The sequence below is a fragment of the Triticum aestivum genome, chromosome 5D (genome assembly GCF_018294505.1).
Source record: "Triticum aestivum cultivar Chinese Spring chromosome 5D, IWGSC CS RefSeq v2.1, whole genome shotgun sequence".
NCBI lineage: Eukaryota > Viridiplantae > Streptophyta > Magnoliopsida > Poales > Poaceae > Triticum > Triticum aestivum.
This window is the reverse complement of record NC_057808.1, coordinates 323,887,033-323,907,696: the sequence shown is the minus strand read 5'-3', so window position 1 is coordinate 323,907,696 and position 20,664 is coordinate 323,887,033. Positions and strand designations below refer to the sequence as shown.

Genomic DNA, 20,664 nt, shown 5'->3' with positions numbered 1-20,664 from the left:
ATTTCTTCAACCTAATTAACTTTTTTACTAGTAGGAGCCTTTCCATAAAAGTACCACCCGCGGCGGAATCTAAAAGATTACGAGAAACAAAATTCAACCTCGCATAAAAATTTTGTATGATCATCCAAAGATTTAACCCATGAGTTGGGCAATTCCTTAGCATCATTTTCATCCTTTCCCAAGATTGTGCAACATGCTCCTATTCATGTTGCTTGGAATTCATGATCTGGGTTCCAAAGGAAATAATTTTTGCAGGCGGAAAATACTTAGTGATAAAAGCATCTTTGCACTTATTCCAAGAATCGATACTATTGCGAGGCAAAGAAGAAAACCAAATTTTTGCATGATCTCGCGAAGAAAACGGAAATAATTTCATCTTCACAACATCATTGTCCACATCTTTTTTCTTTTGCATATCGCATAATTCCACGAATATGTTAAGATGGGACGCGGCATCCTCATTAGGAGTACCGGAAAATTGATCTTTCATAACAAGATTCAGCAAAGCAGTATTAATATCACAAGATTCCGCACTAGTGGCGGGAGCAATCGGAGTGCCAATAAAATCATTGTTGTTGGTATTTGAGAAATCACACAACTTGGTGTTATCTTGAGTCACTATGACTACACAACAAGATTGCACTCAAAAACAGATCCGGCAAGAAAACGGTGAACGAAAAAGAGGGCGAATAAAACGGCAATTTTTTTGTTGAAGTGAGAGAGGCAAACGAGAGGCAAATGGAAAATAACGTAAATTGAAAGGAGATGAGATTTGTGATTAGGAACCTAGTAAATGTTGATGATGTCTCCCCGGCAACGGTGCCAGAAATTCCTTTTGATGTCTGCTAGACTAAGTCAGTATTTCCCCAAAGAGGAAGGGATGATGCAGCACAATGACAGTAGGTATTTCCCTCAGTGATGAGACCAAGGTTATCGGACCAGTAGGAGAACCAAGCAACACTACATAAACAACACCTGCACACAAATAACAAATACTCGCAACCCGACGTATTAAAGGGGTTGTCAATCCCTTTCGGGTAACGGCGCCAGAAATTGGCAAACGGACATGAGAAAGTTGTAATAATTTGATAGATAGATCTCGCGGGAACGCGAGATAAAATAAATTGCAGCAAGGTATTTTTGTATTTTAGGTTTAATGGATCTGAAAATAATAGCAAATAAAATAGATCGCAAAGGCAAATATAATGAGAAAGAGACCCGGGGGCGTAGATTTCACTAGTGGCTTCTCTCGAGAAAAATAGCAAACGGTGGGTAAAAGAATTACTATTGGGCCTGTTGGGCAATTGATAGAACTTCAAATAATCATGATGATATCCAGGCGATGATCATTATATAGGCATCACGTCCAAGATTAGTAGACCGACTCCTCCTGCATCTACTACTATTACTCCACACATCGACCGCTATCCAGCATGCATCTAGTGTATTAAGTTCATGGAAAAACAGAGTAATGCAATAAGAACACGATGACATGATGTAGATAAGATCTATTTATGTAGAAATAGACCCCATCTTGTTATCCTTAATAGAAACAATACATACGTGTCGGTTCCCCTTCTGTCACTGGGATCAAGCACCGTAAGATCGAACCCATCACAAAGCACCTCTTCCCATTGCAAGATAAATAGATCAAGTTGGCCAAACAAAACCTAAATATCGGAGAAGAAATACGAGGCTATAAGCAATCATGCATATAAAAGATAAAAGAAGACTCAAATAACTTTCATGGATAAAAAGATAGATCTGGTCATAAACTCAAAGTTCATCCGATCCCAACAAACACACCACAAAAAGAGTTACATCATATGGATCTCCAAGTGACCATTGTATTGAGAATCAAGAGAGAGAGAGAGAGAGAGAGAGAGAGAGGAAGCCATCTAGCTACTAACTACGGACCCGTAGGTCTACAAAGAACTACTCACGCATCATCGAAGAGGCGCCAATGGACATGATGAACCCCTCCGTGATGGTGTCTAGAATGTATCCGGTGGTTCTGGAACTTGCGGCAGCTGGAATTGATTTTCGTCGACTCCCCTAGGGTTTCTGGAATATTGGGGTATTTATAGAGTAAAGAGGCGGTTCAGGAGGCACCCGAGGTGGGCACAACCCACCAGGGCGCGCCTGGGCCTCCAGGCGCACCCTGGTGGGTTGTGCTCCCCTCAGAGCACCCCCCGGGTGCTTCTTCGGCCCACTGGATGTCTTCTGGTCCATAAAAAATCCACAAAAAGTTTCACTGCGTTTGTACTCCGTTTGGTATTGATTTCCTGCGATGTAAAAAACATGCAAAAAAACAGCAACTGGCACTTGGCACTATGTCAATAGGTTAGTACCAAAAAATGATATAAAATGACTATAAAATGATTATAAAACATCCAAGAATGATAATATAACAGCATGGAACAATCAAAAATTATAGATACGTTGGAGACATATCAGAAATTCGTAGGCATTGAATCGGTGGATTCGTTGGATGATATTCATCATATAATAGTCATAACCTAGGACGATACAAAACTAGATCTAGTTCATAAATATAATGTAGGTATCTATTCCGTAAATAGTCATACGTGCTTATGGAAAGAACTTGTATGACATGTTTTGTCCTACCCTCCCGTGGCAGAGGGGTCCATAAGGAAACTAAGGGATATTAAGGCCTCCTTTTAATAGAGAACCGGAACAAAGCATTAACACATAGTGAATACATGAAGTCCTCAAACTACGGTCATCACCGGAAAGTATCTCAATTACTGTCACACTGGGATTTACGGATCATAACACGTAATAGGTGAATATGACTTGCAAGATCGGATCTAGGACATCGATATAATTGTGAAAACATAAACGGTTCAGTTCTGAAATCATGGCACCCGGGCCCAAAGTGACAAGCATTAAGCATGGCAAAGTCATAACAACATCAATCTCAGAATATAGTGGATACCAGGGATCAAGCCCTAACAAAACTAACTCGATTACATGATGAATCTCATCCAACTCCTCACCAACCAGCGAGCCTACGAAGGAATTACTCACTCCCGGTGGGGAGCATCATGGAATTGGTGATGAAGGAGGTTGGTGATGACGAAGATCGAAGATCCCTCTCTCCAGAGCCCCAAACGGACTCCAGATCTGGCCTCCCGATGAAGAACAGGAGGTGGAAGCGGCCCCGTATCGTGAAATAGGAATTTTTTTCTCCAAAAACAGGATTTTATAGAGTTGGAATTAGGGTCTGCGGGGCCACCAAGTGGGCACAACCCACCAGGGCGCCCTGGTGTCTTGTGCCTAGCCAGGGGGCCCCTCCAGTGGTTCTTGGCTCCAATATTTTTCTTTTATTATAAAACAATTCTCCCAAAAGTTTCGTTCCAATCCGAGAACTTTTATTTCTACACAAAAACAACACCATGGTACTGCTGAAAACAACGTCAGTTCGGGTTAGTTTCATTGAGATCATGCAAATTAGAGTCCAAAACAAGAGCAAAAGTGTTAGGAAAAGTAGATACGACGGAGACGTATCACGCCACAAGAAACTTCCACGACTATGCGTTGATAAGGTGGCTTCATAGACCTTCGACAAGCTTCGCCATGACTTGGCCCAAGACGAAGAAAGCTATGCGGCGAGGGTTTTTGCCTTCCAACTACATGGAACATCTTCTACGACAATTGGAAAACACCATCCAAGGATCCAAGTCCATCGACGAGTACTTCAACAAGATGAAGATGTTCCCATTGCGACGAGCTGGTGTGGACGACCCCATTTTGGTGAAGTTCCACTTCATGATGGGATTGAACAACGACATCTCCAAGCTGATCTTCCTCAAGAACTACAAGTCCCTCGACGACAACTACATTGGTGCTCTCAAGGTGGAACAAGAACTCATGAAGGCCAAGGCTTCTCCACCCCAAGCGCACTTCTTGAAGACCAAGCTCCAAGATGGCGAGCATGAGGCTAGTATCACCATGATGTCCAAGCCCGACGAGCTCCAAGACGATGCTCCCAAGTTCGACTCCACCACCATCCCTCTTTATGGCATTGATGATGCCGAGTCTACTTTGACTCTTTTTCAAGATGGTGCGGTGACGACTACGACTACGGAGCCATTCTAGGACCAAGCTTTGGAGGCGAACGACATGGTGACGAGCAAGGATGATGCTTCCATCTTTGGAGGCGAGAGTGATGATGTGCCATCTTCGTCCTTCATCCATGGCGACGGTGACGAGATGATAGAGCAGGGGATTTTCTCTTTGGTCATGGAGGAGAGTGATGATGTGCCAACTTCGGCCTTCATCCACGGTGACGGTGACGAGATGGTTGAGCATTTCACCTCGACCATGCCGACGTATGATGGTTACTTGAGTGACTTGTGCCACCATATTGAGAGTGAGAGTGACTTCACCACTAGCCCCATATATGATGAGTTTCCCCAATTCCCATGTGAGGAGAGCCAGAACCCCCACCACTTGAGTGAGATGAGCAACTCCACCATATGTGAATTTGAGTGCACCTATTTTGAGGGAGTGAGTGAGCCACCACATAGAGAGAGTGAGATAGTTGAAAAGTCATGTGAGACCACTTTGATTTCTAACGACTTAATCTCTACCTCTATTGTGTCTTCTCATTTGGTGCTAGGTCCCATATATGATGACGCACCGATACTTGACAACTTCGTCCTCCCTTTGGACAAGACGATGGCCATGGTGGAATATGATGCAACCCCCCCCCCCCCACATGGTTCCATCAAGTTGATGATAATGATCCATTTGGTCTTTCCCACCTCACCTACACCACTTGAGTGGAATGAGAAAGGTAACAAAGGTGACGGTGATGCTCTAGTCCCACTAGTGGACATTCTTGACATTGATTGCTTGCATGATGTTGATCCACCTATTACCATGCTTCATGCTAGTATGATTTCCCCATGCGATGATTTACCCATTTATGATGAGTTTGATGATTGCCATGTGGAGTCTATTAGTTGTGATGCCATGTTACATAGGATTTCTTGTGATAATTCTCTCGGTCACATCATGTTTGACAATCCTCTTGACTTGTCATATGCTATGCATGAGATCAACCATATGCCATATTTACAATCTCATTGTAGTGACTATGCATATGCCATTAAGATAAACCCAATTTGCACTTATGGCATAGATAAAGCTCATGGTTATTGGAATTTGTTTTTCTTGCAATGATATTCATATGCTCCCTTTGCATCATACCCATCATATGCCATGTCATGACCACCTAGCTTCGGATATGCATTGTTTTGGATGTTGTCCATTTTCTTGATATGATGTTTCTGATATTTCTCATGAGGAGGCCCCATAGTTTCCTCATACGTGTTAGGAGATTTTGATCCATCACATCCATTGCATTATCCCAATACTTGTGTGCACCATATGCTCCCCATGAATAAAAATGCTATTGTTGTGCCACATACTTGCTCTAATTTGTGTCCCCATCATCCTATACATGATAACTATTCTTTCATGATGGATGACATATTTCTCTATCGTGCCTGAAATTTCTTCGAGCGATGCTTATCTTGTGCTAACTCATGTGCACATACACATCATGATGGATGATGTGTACATTTACCATGCACACACTTTCTTTTGTTTGTGTCTCTTTTATGTAGGTACCCATACTTACTTGTCACCCTCACAATCCCATGAGTTGACAAAACGAGCTCTAGAGAGCAAGAATGACTTGGGACCCCGTGGATTATCCTTACCACCATTCGCATTGCGCAAAAACTTCGCGCATTTCTTCTACATGGCCCTCACATGGTTATGGCTTATTGTCCATTATGTATCACTTGCCCATATTCCCATGTTCACTTTCCATGATATGCTCATTCATATACCTTTGCCATGCATTTGTGACCCATGCTTTGCATTACACATATGATTGATTCTAGTACTTGTATGTGTATTTGCAAGCTTGGTGGAGATATTTCTTGTTATTGCCATGTTTGCTTTCTACTCCATGCCTATGATGATACTTTGACCATGATTTGCTTTCGTGCTTGCGATATGTCATGTTGCATTGTCTATGCCTATTATTTGCTCACATGACATGATTGCCATGATTTGCTCTAGTGTGTTGCATCTTTGCTCCACTAGTTTGCACGACTTGATTACTATGGTTACTTGCCTTGTTGCATCACCGATGATTCATACTTGCTCGTTTCATGCAGTTGATGACAACCATCTACATGCTTTGCACATGATTGTTATTGCTTCTTGTCATATATCTCCATGTGTTTCCTCTCTCATGCTAGATGATTTGACATGTATTGAGTGCAATAATGCTTTTAGTCTTGCTAATGAGATTGCTCCCATAGCATTCTCGCATATATTTGAAGATTTTGACATATTACTTGTGAAGCATGCTTGTCTTACTTCTTTGCATCATATACCTAGTGCCATGAGTATCTCCATTGTTGCATCATATTATTCATGCACTTGTGCTTCTAGTGGTTATGTGCAAGAGAAGAGAACCATCATGATGGATGATGTGTTTATCTACCATGCGCATACGTTCTTTGCTTTGTTTTGTGCACTTGTAGGATACTTGGACTTTGTTTCGACTTCCCCTTCACGTGATTTGACCATCCGAGCTCTTGAGAGCGAACCACCTTCTACCACGACGATTCTACATCGCACTTGCTTGTGCTTCGGCATTGTGAACGACGCACAAGGACATGCTTTCAAGGTGATATCCTTCTCTTTCGAGAAACCCAAAACCATGAGCATGAATATTGTGGATGATACTATTTGTGTTGCTTGCACCATGAGACTTATTTGTCATCTTGGACCCCTTGATTGCGCACATGTTAGTGATATTGCTTTCATTCACGATCGCCACATTGCCATGCCTCATGACATATATACCTTGTGTGTTGCATCCAATTCTTGCACTCCTTGCTTCTATCATATGCTTGGTTGCAACAATGTCATTTCTTCACATATGCCATGTCCCATTGATTGCTACATGCTTGCCTTGCTTGCCTCACACATGATGAACAATTGTTCTTTCTATTGTGTTGAGTGCCATACTATCTTCACTACAACCCTATGCACGTTATGCTTGGATTGTCTTGCACTTGACCCATGTGTTTAGACACTTCATTTCATTTGGTGTGGTGAATGCTTCCTATGCCTACCATAGACCGTTTATTGAGCGCTTGATGCATGTTTGCAACAACCTTAAGGTAGATGCTTATTCTCTTGTCACACATATTTGCATCACTACCTCACATTTACATGCTTGTCCCCATGATATCTTTGCTTGTGCTCAATTTATGTGCCTACATGCCATGTCACAATCCTTTGTCACACCATATGCTATGATTGATGACGACACTTGTTGGGTGAATCACCTCTTGAATGCTTGGCTTTTCACTAACGCTAACCACATTTTTTTTTCCAAGTGTTTGTTGTTCTTGCTTCTTTTGAAGGCATCCCAAGACGGTGCGACATTGGAGAGTGCCCATTTCGAGCTTGAAGACGATGAGTACTTGGTGATCATACATTTCTACATGGCTAAGCCATCTCTTTCCCATGGTGATTTGGTTTTCGATCCAAGGTCAGATCTTTCCCAAGGGGGGGGAGATTATGCGGAGCATCCTACGGACATCACCATGTCAAGAGTCCGTTTGACAAGTGTCACGTGCGACATATACTTCACATACATAAAGGTGAATCATCTCCTTTACGCGTGCTCACTTGACACCTTCGGGGACGGTATACTGCTTGACATTCCTCTCGTGTGCATGCATAGGTATTGTCGTAGCTTCACGAACGACGAGGAGGAGCGCAAGCGCCAAGGAACGCATACACCATCCGCGCGGGAAGCGTGGAAGAGAAGACGGAAGAAACAGAGCTGCTACAAGCTACAACCACCGGACGTCCGGACGACACCAAACATCCGGTACTTGATGCATCCCAGACGGCCAGAAGAACTACATCAGACAGGTGCTATCGCGGCCGGACGATCGAAGACCACCGGACGTCTGACGAGTCCCAGCGCCCGGACGTCTGACATCCACCGGAAATCCAGCACCGCTACACCCGAGAAAAGTCAACGGACTTCCAACGCGTGCCGGACGTCCGGACCGTCCCGAGCCACCGGACGTCCGACCCCTCCGGGCGTCCCGTAACTGCATGTGCGCAGCTGTGGGCCTATGGCCTTGTATCCCTCTCCCACTTACCCCTTCGTGGCTTAGACTATAAATAGACCACCTCCACCTCCTTTCTAGGTTTAGCAAAGTGATAGCTCATTCTTAAGTGAGCTTTGCTCCTTCTGCCACTCCTCCTCTTGAGAGCGAGAGAGAGAGAGAGAGACTACCACTCCCATGGAGTTCATGTTGGGGAACATAGCATGCAATTTCAAAAAAAATCCTACGATCACGCAAGATCTATCTAGGAGATGCATAGCAACGAGAGGGGGAGAGTGTGTCCACGTACCCTCGTAGACCGAAAGCAGAAGCGTTTGCTTAACGCGGTTGATGTAGTCCAATGTCTTCTCGATTCAACCGATCAAGCACCGAACGTATGGCTCCTCCGAGTTCATGACATGTTCAGCAAAATTACGTCCCTCGAACTCTTGATCCGGCAGAGGGTCGAGGGAGAGTTTCGTCAGCACGACGGCGTGGTGACGGTGATGGTGATGTGATCTGCGTAGGGCTTCGCCTAAGCACTACGACGCTATGACCGGAGGAGTAAACTATGGAGGGGGGCACCACACACGGCTAAGAGAATAACTGTTGTGCTTTGGGTGCCCCCTGCCCCCGTATATAAAGGAGGATACGGAGGAGGCCGGCCATGGGGCGTGCTATAGGGGGGAAACCGACTAGGACTCCCAATCCTAGTCGCCCCCCCCTTTCCTTTCTTTCGAAGGGGGGAAACGGAAGGAGAGGGAGAAGGAAAGAGGAAAGCGGGCCGCGCCCCCCTCCCCTTGTCCAATTTGGACTCGCTTGGGGGGCGCACGCCACCCCTTGAGGGATCCCCTCTCTCTATCCCCTATGGCCCATGAAGGCCCATTACTTCCCCGGGGGGTTCTGGTAACCCCTCGGTACTCCGAAATATACCCGAACCATTCTGAAACCATTCCGGTGTCCAAATATCATCGTCCAATATATCAATCTTCATTTCGAGACTCCTTGTCATGTCCGTGATCTCATCCGGGACTCCAAACAATCTTCGGTCACAAAAACACATAACTCATAATACAAATCGTCATCGAACGTTAAGCGTGCGGACCCTACGGGTTCGAGAACTATGTGGACATGACCGAGACACATCTCCGATCAATAACCAACAGCGGAACCTGGATGCTCATATAGGTTCCTACATATTCTACGAAGACCTTTATCGGTCAAACCGCAACGACAACATACGTCATTCTCTTTGTCATCGGTATGTTACTTGCCCGAGATTAGATCATCGGTATCTTCATACCTAGTTTAATCTCGTTGTCGGCAAGTCTCTTTACTCGTTCCGTAATGCATCATCCCGCAACTAACTTATTATTCACATTGCTTGCAAGGCTTATTATGATGTGCATTACCGAGAGGGCCCAGAGATACCTCTCCGATATTCGGATTGACAAATCCTAATCTCGATCTATGCCAACCCAACAAACACCTTCGGAGATACCTGTATAGCATCTTTATAATCACCCAATTACGTTGTGACGTTTGATAACACAAGGTATTCCTCTGGTATCCGGGAGTTGCATAATCTCATAGTCAAAGGAATATGTATATGACATGAAGAAAGCTATAGCAATAAAACTGAACGATCAACATGCTAAGCTAACGGATGGGTCTTGTCCATCACATCATTCTCCTAATGATGTGATCCCGTTCATCAAATGACAACACATGTCTATGGTTAGGAAACTTAACCATCTTTGATCAACGAGCTTGTCTAGTAGAGGCTTACTAGGGACACGGTGTTTTGTCTATGTATCCACACATGTATCAAGTTTCCGGTTAATACAATTCTAGCATGAATAATAAATGTTTATCATGATATAAGGAAATATAAAATAACAACTTTATTATTTCCTCTAGGGCATATTTACTTCAGTCTCCCACTTGCACTAGAGTCAATAATCTAGTTCACAACGCCATGTGATTTAACACCAATAGTTCACATCTTTATGAGATTAAAACCCATAGTTCACATCGCCATGTGACCAACACCCAAAGGGTTTACTAGAGTCAATAATCTAGTTCACATCGCTATGTGATTAACACCCAAAGAGTACTAAGGTGTGGTCATGTTTTGCTTATGAGGGAAGTTTAGTCAACGGGTCTGCCACATTCAGATCTGTATGTATTTTGCAAATTTCTATGGCTATGATGTCTAGTACACAACCTTCTTCTTGTAGACGTTGTTGGGCCTCCAAGTGCAGAGGTTTGTAAGACAGTAGTAAATTTCCCTCAAGTGGATGACCTAAGGTTTATCAACCCGTGGGAGGCATAGGATGAAGATGGTCTCTTTCAAACAACCCTGCAACCAAATAACAAAGAGTCTCTTGTGTCCCCAACACACCCAATACAATGGTAAATTGTATAGGTGCACTAGTTCGGCGAAGAGATGGTGATACAAGTGCAATATGGATGGTCACTACTAGGGAAAAGCTTATACACAGACGCTTACTAGTAGCGCTCTTTATTTACCCACGCTACTACTATTTACTAGTAGCGCGCTATAATGACCCGCGCTACTAGTACTATTTACTAGTAGCGTGTGGCAAAAAATAACACGCTATTAGTAAATATTCTCGACCGTGCCCCGCGGAAAGACCGTAGTAGTAGCGTGGGTTTTAAACCATCGCTGATATCTGTGGCGCCGGTGAGATACCCTGCACTACCGCTAGCCTTTCAGTTCCATCCCCCACCCCGTCAACCGTCCCAGTCCACCCAGTCCCGCACCCCACCCACCCCCGATTCACATCCCCTCCACCTCCTCTCATCTCCTCTGCCAATGGGATCTCTCCCTTTGTCTGATCCATGTCGGGATCCTCCGTCGTGTGGCCGCACACGCGCGCAGCCCTCCTCCACCGCCCAGCCGACAAGGCCCATCGTGACGGCCAGCCCAGGCTGCTCCCCGCCGCGGCATGGAGGTGGCGGTGTATGAGGTGGTGCTGCGGCGCGGACGGTGATGGAGGAGGCGGTGTACGAGGTGGTGCTGCGGCAGGCCACCTAGGGTTTGCGCCTCCTCCCTCCGCCCCCATCACACAAGCCGCATCGAGGAGGACGACGCCGACCTCGGACCGTCGGAAGCACCATGGAGAAGTACGAGAAGCTGGAGAAGGTCGGGGAGGGCACCTACGGCAAGGTGTACAAGGCGCAGGACAAGGCGACGGGCCAGGTGGTGGCGCTCAAGAAGACCCGCCTGGAGATGGACGAGACGACGAAGGGATCCCGACCACCGCGCTCCGTGAGATCTCCCTCCTCCGCCTCCTCTCCAGCTCCCTCTACATCGTCCGCCTCCTCGCCGTCGAGCAGGCCACCAAGGGCGGCGGCGCTGGCGGTGGAGGGAAGCCCGTCCTCTACCTCGTCTTCGAGTTCCTTGACACTGACCTCAAGAAGTTTGTCGACGCCTACTGCCGTGGGCCTGCCCCTAAGCCGCTCCCAACTCAGGTCGTCAAGGTAGCGATTTTAATTAGTTTTGAGGCTGATTTGCCCTTGCCCTGCTCACCTGGCTTTCTGCCGATGCTACGTCGGCTGAGTCTCCTATCCATCGATCTGAGGACTTGGCACTTCCTCATATATGCCCATTCTGAACTCTGAGTTTTGCATCGGAAACGTGCAGAACATTGATATGCAATCAGAGCAAACTACACTGTAAACTTGTAGCTGGTTTGAATTCGTCGAAAAATATGCAAACTCTACTACTCTAGCCTAGTTGCAGGAAACTAAATTAGGAACTAAGTAGTGCTAGTATAATGATTGAAACTCAATGTTGACTGCTGCTGGCGTTCTCTATTTTGCATACACTCAAGTACAGATTAACTTGTTGTTAGCTTTGGAATCAATTCATCTTCATGCCTTTATTTTGAGGATGCTATCGTTAATTTTCATTGGATAGCAGATGGTAGAGTCCAGTTTAATTTTGATAGGTCTGTTTCGGGCTAATAGACAACTTTCTTTACTTTCTTGTAGAGTTTTTTGTATCAGTTATGCAAATGAATTGCACACTGCCATGGCCATGGTGTCCTTCATCAGTTAGACCTTTGTTTTCTGATTTATGTTTTCTGATCCATGGACAAGGAGAAGATGATACTGAAAATTGCAGATCTTGGGTTAAGTAGAGCTTTTACTGTTCCTATGAAAAGCAGATCTTGGGTTAATGTACAGTGACGGTGCTGCTGCACTTGTGCTAGTCAGTGGGGAGAAAGCTAGAACCTTGGTCTTCAAGTTCTTGCAAGGACCAGAGGGTATGCTGATGCTGCGCATGTAAATCTTACATGCCTCGTCATTAATCATTGTTGGTGAAACAAATGTCACTTGAGAAATCTCAGCCCATTTTTCTTATTAATGAATACTGTTACCCACATTATCTTGACTCACATAATGATCTTTTTCTTTAGGATTCATGATTTTTTTTCTTTTTTCTTGTTATTATGCATTACTATGAGTTTATTGTATTAAGATTCCTTGCAACTTCAGGCACTTGAGCTATTTACAGAAGAAGGGACCCGGCCTTCTTCATGTCTTGTGGTAGTGTCTTCCTTTGATTCATTCGTGCAACAAAGAGGGGACCTGGCCTTCTTCACGTCTCGTGCAAAAAGTAAGGACTACCCTTCGGCTGTTACTATTGATGCATGTGCATGTGCTAAAAAGAAAGAAAATACCCTACCGGATTTGAACGCTGATGCGTACTAACAAGTTTTCACTTTCCCGACGTGGCCATAGGGGTGATTGACACTGACTACGACAGCCTGGTGGGCGTCGTGCTCTTCAACTACTTAGAGGTGGACTTCGACGTGAAGCCCAGCGACCGCGTCGCACGGATGATCGTCCATGTGATCACTCATGGCACGGTGGAGGACCTCGACGCCATCTTTCAGGGTGAGGGAGGATCCGGGTCCTCCGGCGTCTGAACTCTGAGCCTTGGTAGATACATGTAGAGAAGTGGTCTGTTTAGGCTGGTGGTGGAACACTAGGGAAGGTAGCCACCTTCGGTTGTGTGTGTTTAATTTATTTTGCACTAGACGTGTCCCTGATTTCTATCTATGAATAATGCACGTAATTTTTATTTTTTTTAATTTATAATTTGTTAGTAGTAGCGCTGGGGAAAACTACACGCTACTACTATCTAGCATAGTAGTAGCGCCTAGTATACTAGAAGCGCTACTACTATTTCGATAGTAGTAGCGCGGGTGTGCACCAGCGCTACTACTAAATTTTTAGTAGTAGCGCGGGTGCACCCACGCTACTCGCGGGTACCCGCGCTGCTAGTAGTCATTTTACCCGCGCTGCTAGTAGCCTTTTTCCTAGTAGTGGGTAGATATAGGTTTTTGAATTATAAAAGCAGCAAGGTAACAAGCGATAAAAGTGAGCGTAAACGGTATTGCAATGCTAGGAAACAAGGCCTAGGGTTCATACTTTCACTAGTGCAAGTTCTCTCAACAATAATAACATAATTGGATCATATAACTATCCCTCAACATGCAACAAAGAGTCACTCCAAAGTCACTAATAGCGGAGAACAAACGAAGAGATTATTGTAGGGTACGAAACCACCTCAAAATTATCCTTTCTGATCGATCTATTCAAGAGTCCATAGTAAAATAACACGAAGCTATTCTTTCCGTTCGATCTATCATAGAGTTCGTACTAGAAAAACACCTTAAGACACAAATCAACCAAAACTCTAATGTCACCTAGATACTCCAATGTCACCTCAAGTATCCGCGGGTATGATTATACTATATGCATCACACAATCTCAGATTCATCTATTCAACTAACACAAAGAACTTCAAAGAGTGCCTCAAAGTTTCTATCGAAGAGTCAAGACAAAAACATATGCCAACCCTTATGCATAGATTCCCAAGGTCACGGAACCAGCAAGTTGATCACCAAAACATACATCAAGTGAATCAATAGAATACCCCATTGTCACCACGGGTATCCCACGCAAGACATACATCAAGTATTCTCAAATCCTTAAAGACTCAATCCGATAAGATAACTTCGAAGGGAAAACTCAATCCATTACAAGAGAGTAGAGGGGGAGAAACATCATAAGATCCAACTATAGTAGCAAAGCTCGCGCTACATCAAGATCGTGCCAAATCAAGAACACGAGAGAGAGAGAGAGATCAAACACATAGCTACTGGTACATACCCTCAGCCCCAAGGGTGAACTACTCCCTCCTCGTCATGGAGAGCGCTGGGATGATGAAGATGGGCACCGGTGAGGGATCCCCCCTCCGGCAGGGTGCCGGAACAGGGTCCTGATTGGTTTTTGGTGGCTACAGAGGCTTGCGGCGGCAGAACTCCCGATCTAGGTTTCTTTTCGGGGGTTTCTATATTTATAGGGATTTTTGGTGTCGGGAACAAGTCAGGGGGGTCCCCGAGGCGGGCACGAGGTTGGGGGGCGCGCCCCCCACCCTCGTGGGTGCCTCAGGACTCTTCTGGTCCATCTCCGATACTCCGTGGGCTTCTTCTGGTCCAAAAATAATCTTCGTGAAATTTCAGGTCAATTGGACTCCGTTTGGTTTTCCTTTTCTGCAATACTCAAAAACAAGGAAAAAACAGAAACTGGCACTGGGCTCTAGGTTAATAGGTTAGTCCCAAAAATCATATAAAATAGCATATAAATGCATATAAAACATCCTAGATGGATAATATAATAGCATGGAACAATAAAAAATTATAGATACGTTGGAGACGTATCAAGCATCCCCAAGCTTAATTCCTGCTCGTCCTCGAGTAGGTAAATGATAAAAACATAGTTTTTGATGTGGAATGCTACCTAACATATATATCAATGTAATCTTCCTTATTGTGGCAAGAATATTCATATCCAAAAGATTCAAGACAAAAGTTTAATATTGACATAAAAATAATAATACTTCAAGCATACTAACCAAGCAATTATGTCTTATCAAAATAACATTGCCAAAGAAAGCTTATCCCTACAAAATCATATAGTTTGGCCATGCTTCATTTCCGTCACACAAAATGCTCCCATCATGCACAACCCCGATGATAAGCCAAGCAATTGTTTCATACTTAGCCTTTTCAAACTCTTTCAACTTTCACGCAATATATGAGCATGAGCTAGCACTATGGGTGGAATAGAATATGATGATGGAGGTTGTGTGAGAAGACAAAAAAGGAGAAAGTCTCACATTGACGCGGGTAGTCAATGGGCTATGGAGATGCCCATCAATTGATGTCAATGCAAGGAGGATTTCCATGCAACGGATGCACTAGAGCTATAAATATATGAAAGCTAAACAGAAGAAACTAAGTGGGTGTGCAACCAACTTGCTTGCTCACGATGACCTAGGGCATTTTGAGGAAGCCCATCATTGGAATATACAAGCCAAGTTCTATAATGAAAAATTCCTACTAGTATATGAATGTGACAAAATAAGAGACTCTCTATCATGAAGATCATGGTGCTACTTTGAAGCACAAGTGTGGAAAAAGGATAGTAACCTTGCCCCTTCTCTTTTTTTCTCTCATTTTTTTATTTGGGCCTTCTCTTTTTTTATGGCCTCTTTTTTATTTTTATTTTTTCTTTGGGCTTCTTTGGCCTCTTTTATATATTTTTTTTATTTTTCGTCCGGAGTCTCATCCCGACTTGTGGGGGAATCATAGTATCCATCATCCTTTCCTCACATGGGACAATGTTCTAATAATGATGATCATCACACTTTTATTTACTTACAACTCAAGAATTACAACTCGATACTTAGAACAAAATATGACTCTATGTGAATGCCTCCGACGGTGTCCCGGGATGTGCAATGAATCAAGAGTGACATGTATGAAATTATGACGGTGGCTTTGCCACAAATACGATGTCAACTACATGATCGTGAAAGGCAATATGACAATGATGAAGCGTGTCATAATAAACGGAACGGTGGAAAGTTGCATGGCAATATCTCGGAATGGCTATGGAAATGCCATAATAGGTAGGTATGGTGGCTGTTTTGAGGAAGATATAAGGAGGCTTATGTGTGTGATAGAGCGTATCATATCACGGGGTTTGGATGCACCGGCGAAGGTTGCACCAACTCTCGAGGTGAGAAAGGGCAATGCACGGTACCGAAGAGGCCAGCAATGATGGAAGGGTGAGAGTGCGTATAATCCATGGACTCAACATTAGTCATAAATAACTCACATACTTATTGCAAAAATCTACAAGTCATCAAAACCAAGCACTACGCGCATGCTCCTAGGGGGATAGATTGGTAGGAAAAGACCATTGCTCGTCCACGACCGCCACTCATAAGGAAAGCAATCAAAGAATGCCTCATGCTTCAAATTTGTCACACAACGGTTACCATACGTGCATGCTACGGGACTTGCAAACCTCAACACAAGTATTTCTCAATGTCACAATTACTCAACTAGCACGACTCTAATATCACCATCTTTATATCTCAAAACAATTATCAAGTATCAAACTTCTCATAGTATTTAATGCACTTTATATGAAAGTTTTTATTATACCCATCTTGAATGCCCATCATATTAGGACTAATTTTATAACCAAAGAAAATTCATGCTGTTCTAAAAGACTCTCAAAATAATATAAGTGAAGCATGAGAGATCAATAATAAAAACACCACCGTGCTCTAAAAGATATAAGTGAAGCACTAGAGCAAACGACAAACTACTCCAAAAAATATAAGTGAAGATCAATGAGTAGTTGAATAACTATGTGAAGACTCTATAACATTTAAGAATTTCATATCTTGGTATATTATTCAAACAGCAACCAAAACAAAATAAAATAGAATGACGCTCCAAGCAAAATACATATCATGTGGTGAATAAAAATATAGCTCCAAGTAAGGTTACCGATGAACGAAGACGAAAGAGGGGATGCCTTCCGGAGCATCCCCAAGCTTAGGCTCTTTGTTGTCCTTCAATATTACCTTGGGGAGCCTTGGGCATCCCCAAGCTTAGGCTCTTGCCAATCCTTATTCCATAGTCCATCGAATCTTTACCCAAAACTTGAAAACTTCACAACAGAAAACTCGTAAGCTCCGTTAGTATAAGAAAATAAAACCACCACTTAGGTACTGTTGTGAACTCATTCTAAATTCATATTGGTGTAATATCTACTGTATTCCAACTTCCCTATGATTCATACCCTCCGATACTACTCATAGATTCATCAAAATAAGCAAACAACACATAGAAAACAGAATCTGTCAAAAACAGAACAGTCTGCAGTAATCTATATCATTCGAATACTTCTGGAACTCCAAAAATTCTGAAATAAATTGGTGGACCTGAGGAATTTTTCTATTAATCATATGAAAAAATAATCAACCTAAAAGCACTCTTCAGTAAAAAAAATGGCAGCTAATCTCGTGAGCGCAAAAGTTTCTGTTTTTTACAGCAAGATCGCATAGACTTCACCCAAGTCTTCCCAAAGGTTTTACTTGGCACAAACACTAATTAAAACATAAAACCACATCTAAACAGAGGCTATATTAATTGTTTATTACTAAACAGGAGCAAAAGCAAAGAACAAAAATAAAATTGGGTTGCCTCCCAACAAGCGCTATTGTTTAACGCCCCTAGCTAGGCATGATGATTTCAATGATGCTCACGTAAAAGATAATAATTGAAACATAAAGAGAGCATCATGAAGAATATGACTAGCACATTTAAGTCTAACCAACTTCCTATGCATAGGGATTTTGTGAGCAAACAACTTATGGGAACAATAATCAACTAGCATAGGAAGGCAAAACAAGCATTACTTCAAAACTTTAAGCACATAGAGAGGAAACTTGATATTATTGCAATTCCTACAAGCATATGTTCCTCCCTCATAATAATTTTCAGTGGCATCATGAATGAATTCAACCATATAGCCAGCACATAAAGCATTCTTTTCATGATCTACAAGCATAGAAATTTAGTACTCTCCACATAAGCAAAATTCTTCTCATTCGGAATAGTGGGAGTATCATAAGAAACTCGAATACTATAAATTGTTTCCATATTAAAAGATTAATGTTTAGAAAAAGCGTAATCATAATCATGACAAGTTTTATAAATATAATCATCACTACTTTTTATAGCATAAGTGTCATCACAATAATCATCATAAGTAGCAACTTTGTTCTCATCATAATCGATTGAAACCTCTTCCAAGATAGCGGAATCATTACTAAATAAAGTCATGACCTCTCCAAATCTACTTTCATAATTGTCACAATAAGATTCAACACCATCCAAAATAGTGGGATCATTACTTCCTAAAGTTGACACTCTTCCAAACCCACTTTCATCAATATAATCATCATAGGTAGGAGGCATGCTATCATCATAATAAATTTGCATGTCAAAACTTAGGAGACTAAAAATATCATCTTCATTAAACATAGCATCCCCAAGCTTGGTACAAACATTAATTGCAGCAAATAAATTCTCAAAAATGTCATTCTCATCAAACATGGCATCCCCAAGCTTGGGCCTTTTCATATCATAAGCATAATCACTCTCATCATTAATAGTATGGATAGCACCAATATTATAGCAACTATTATCATCACAATGAGTAGTAGGAGCAACATCATTTGAGAGGGATGCCTTTTTACCTTTGCTTCTCCGTCTTTTCTTTTTCTTCTTCGCATCATGTGTGGGTTTAATCCTCTTTTTGGAGCTCCTTATTAATGAGATTGGTTGAATAGAAGGCTCCTCCTCTTTACCTGATTCATCATAAGAAAGAATAGGAGGATATTGGGAAATCTCTTCCCTTTCATTTGTATTCTCTTCTATTTGTTTTCTTGTATTTATGTAATTGGCAATATAAGGATTTTCAATGCAATTCACCGCACAATACATATAAATTTCCTCTAGATCAAAATCAAGAACTTTATCAAGGACAAATTCTGGCATATCCTTAGTTATATGTTTCATTTCTTCATAACCCACAAGCGAACTAAGTTCATTATGATGCGCAAGGGAAATAGTGTCATCATAATTTTTGGACACGATACGGTCATGAAACAATTTGCATTGGATATTTAAATGACCACGTTCATTGCAAAGTTCACAAGGATGACTAAGAAAATTTAAATTTTTAGCACAAACATCTAGCCTTTCTTGCAACCATTTGGTTTCTAAATACATATGCCTCTTGCAAAATCTATCTTCCCTATTTGGTGTGTACTTGCAAACTCTATGCACTCCACAAAAATTGACATGCTTATAAGAGACATTTTCATCATGAATAGTGCAATCATCATTAGTACTATGGATATTCAAAGAGTTCGTACTAACAACATTGCAATCATGCTCATCATTCAAAGTTTTAGTGCCAAACATTTTAATGCATTCTTCTTCTAGCACTTTGGCACAATTATCGGAATCCTTATTTTCACGGAAGACATTAAAAAGATGAAGCATATGAGGCAACCTTAATTCCATTTTTTTTGTAGTTTTTCTTTTATAGAATAAACTAGTGATAAAACAAGAAACTAAAAGATTCGATTGCAAGATCTAAAGATATACCTTCAAGCACTCACCTCCCTGGCAACAGTGCCAGAAATTGCTTGATGTCTACTACACAACCTTCTTCTTGTAGACGTTGTTGGGCCTCCAAGTGCAGAGGTTTGTAGGACAGTAGCAATTTTCCATCAAGTGGATGACCTAAGGTTTATCAATCCGTGGGAGGCGTAGGATGAAGATGGTCTCTCTGAAACAACCCTGCAACCAAATAACAAAGATTCTCTTGTGTCCCAACACACCCAATACAATGGTAAATTGTATAGGTGCACTAGTTCGGCGAAGAGATGGTGATACAAATGCAATATGGATGGTAGATATAGGTTTTTGTAATCTGAAATTATAAAAACAGCAAGGTAACAAGCGATAAAAGTGAGCGTAAACGGTATTGCAATGCTAGGAAACAAGGCATAGGGTTCATACTTTCACTAGTGCAAGTTCTCTCAAAAATAATAACATAATTGGATCATATAACTATCCCTCAACATGCAACAAAGAGTCACTCCAAAGTCACTAATAGCGGAGAACAAGCGAAGAGATTATTGTAGGGTATGAAACCACCTCAAAGTTATCCTTTCTGATCGATCTATTCAAGAGTCCATAGTAAAATAACACGAAGCTATTCTTTCCGTTCGATCTATCATAGAGTCGGTACTAGAAAAACACCTTAAGACACAAATCAACCAAAACCCTAATGTCACCTCAAGTATCCGCGGGTATGATTATACGATATGCATCACATAATCTCAGATTCATCTATTCAACCAACACAAAGAACTTCAAAGAGTGCCTCAAAGTTTCTACCGAAGAGTCCAGACGAAAACGTGTGCCAACCCCTATGCATAGATTCCCAAGGTCACGAAACCCGCAAGTTGATCACCAAAACATACATCAAGTGAATCAATAGAATA

The 20,664-nt window shown here is 42.4% G+C and overlaps 1 pseudogene; it reads left to right on the top strand.

Annotated features, from left to right (window-relative positions):
* The first annotated feature begins 10,993 nt into the window (after positions 1–10,993).
* On the top strand, positions 10,994–13,278 carry LOC123124777 (cyclin-dependent kinase B1-1-like; annotated as a pseudogene).
* Positions 13,279–20,664: the final 7,386 nt, after the last annotated feature.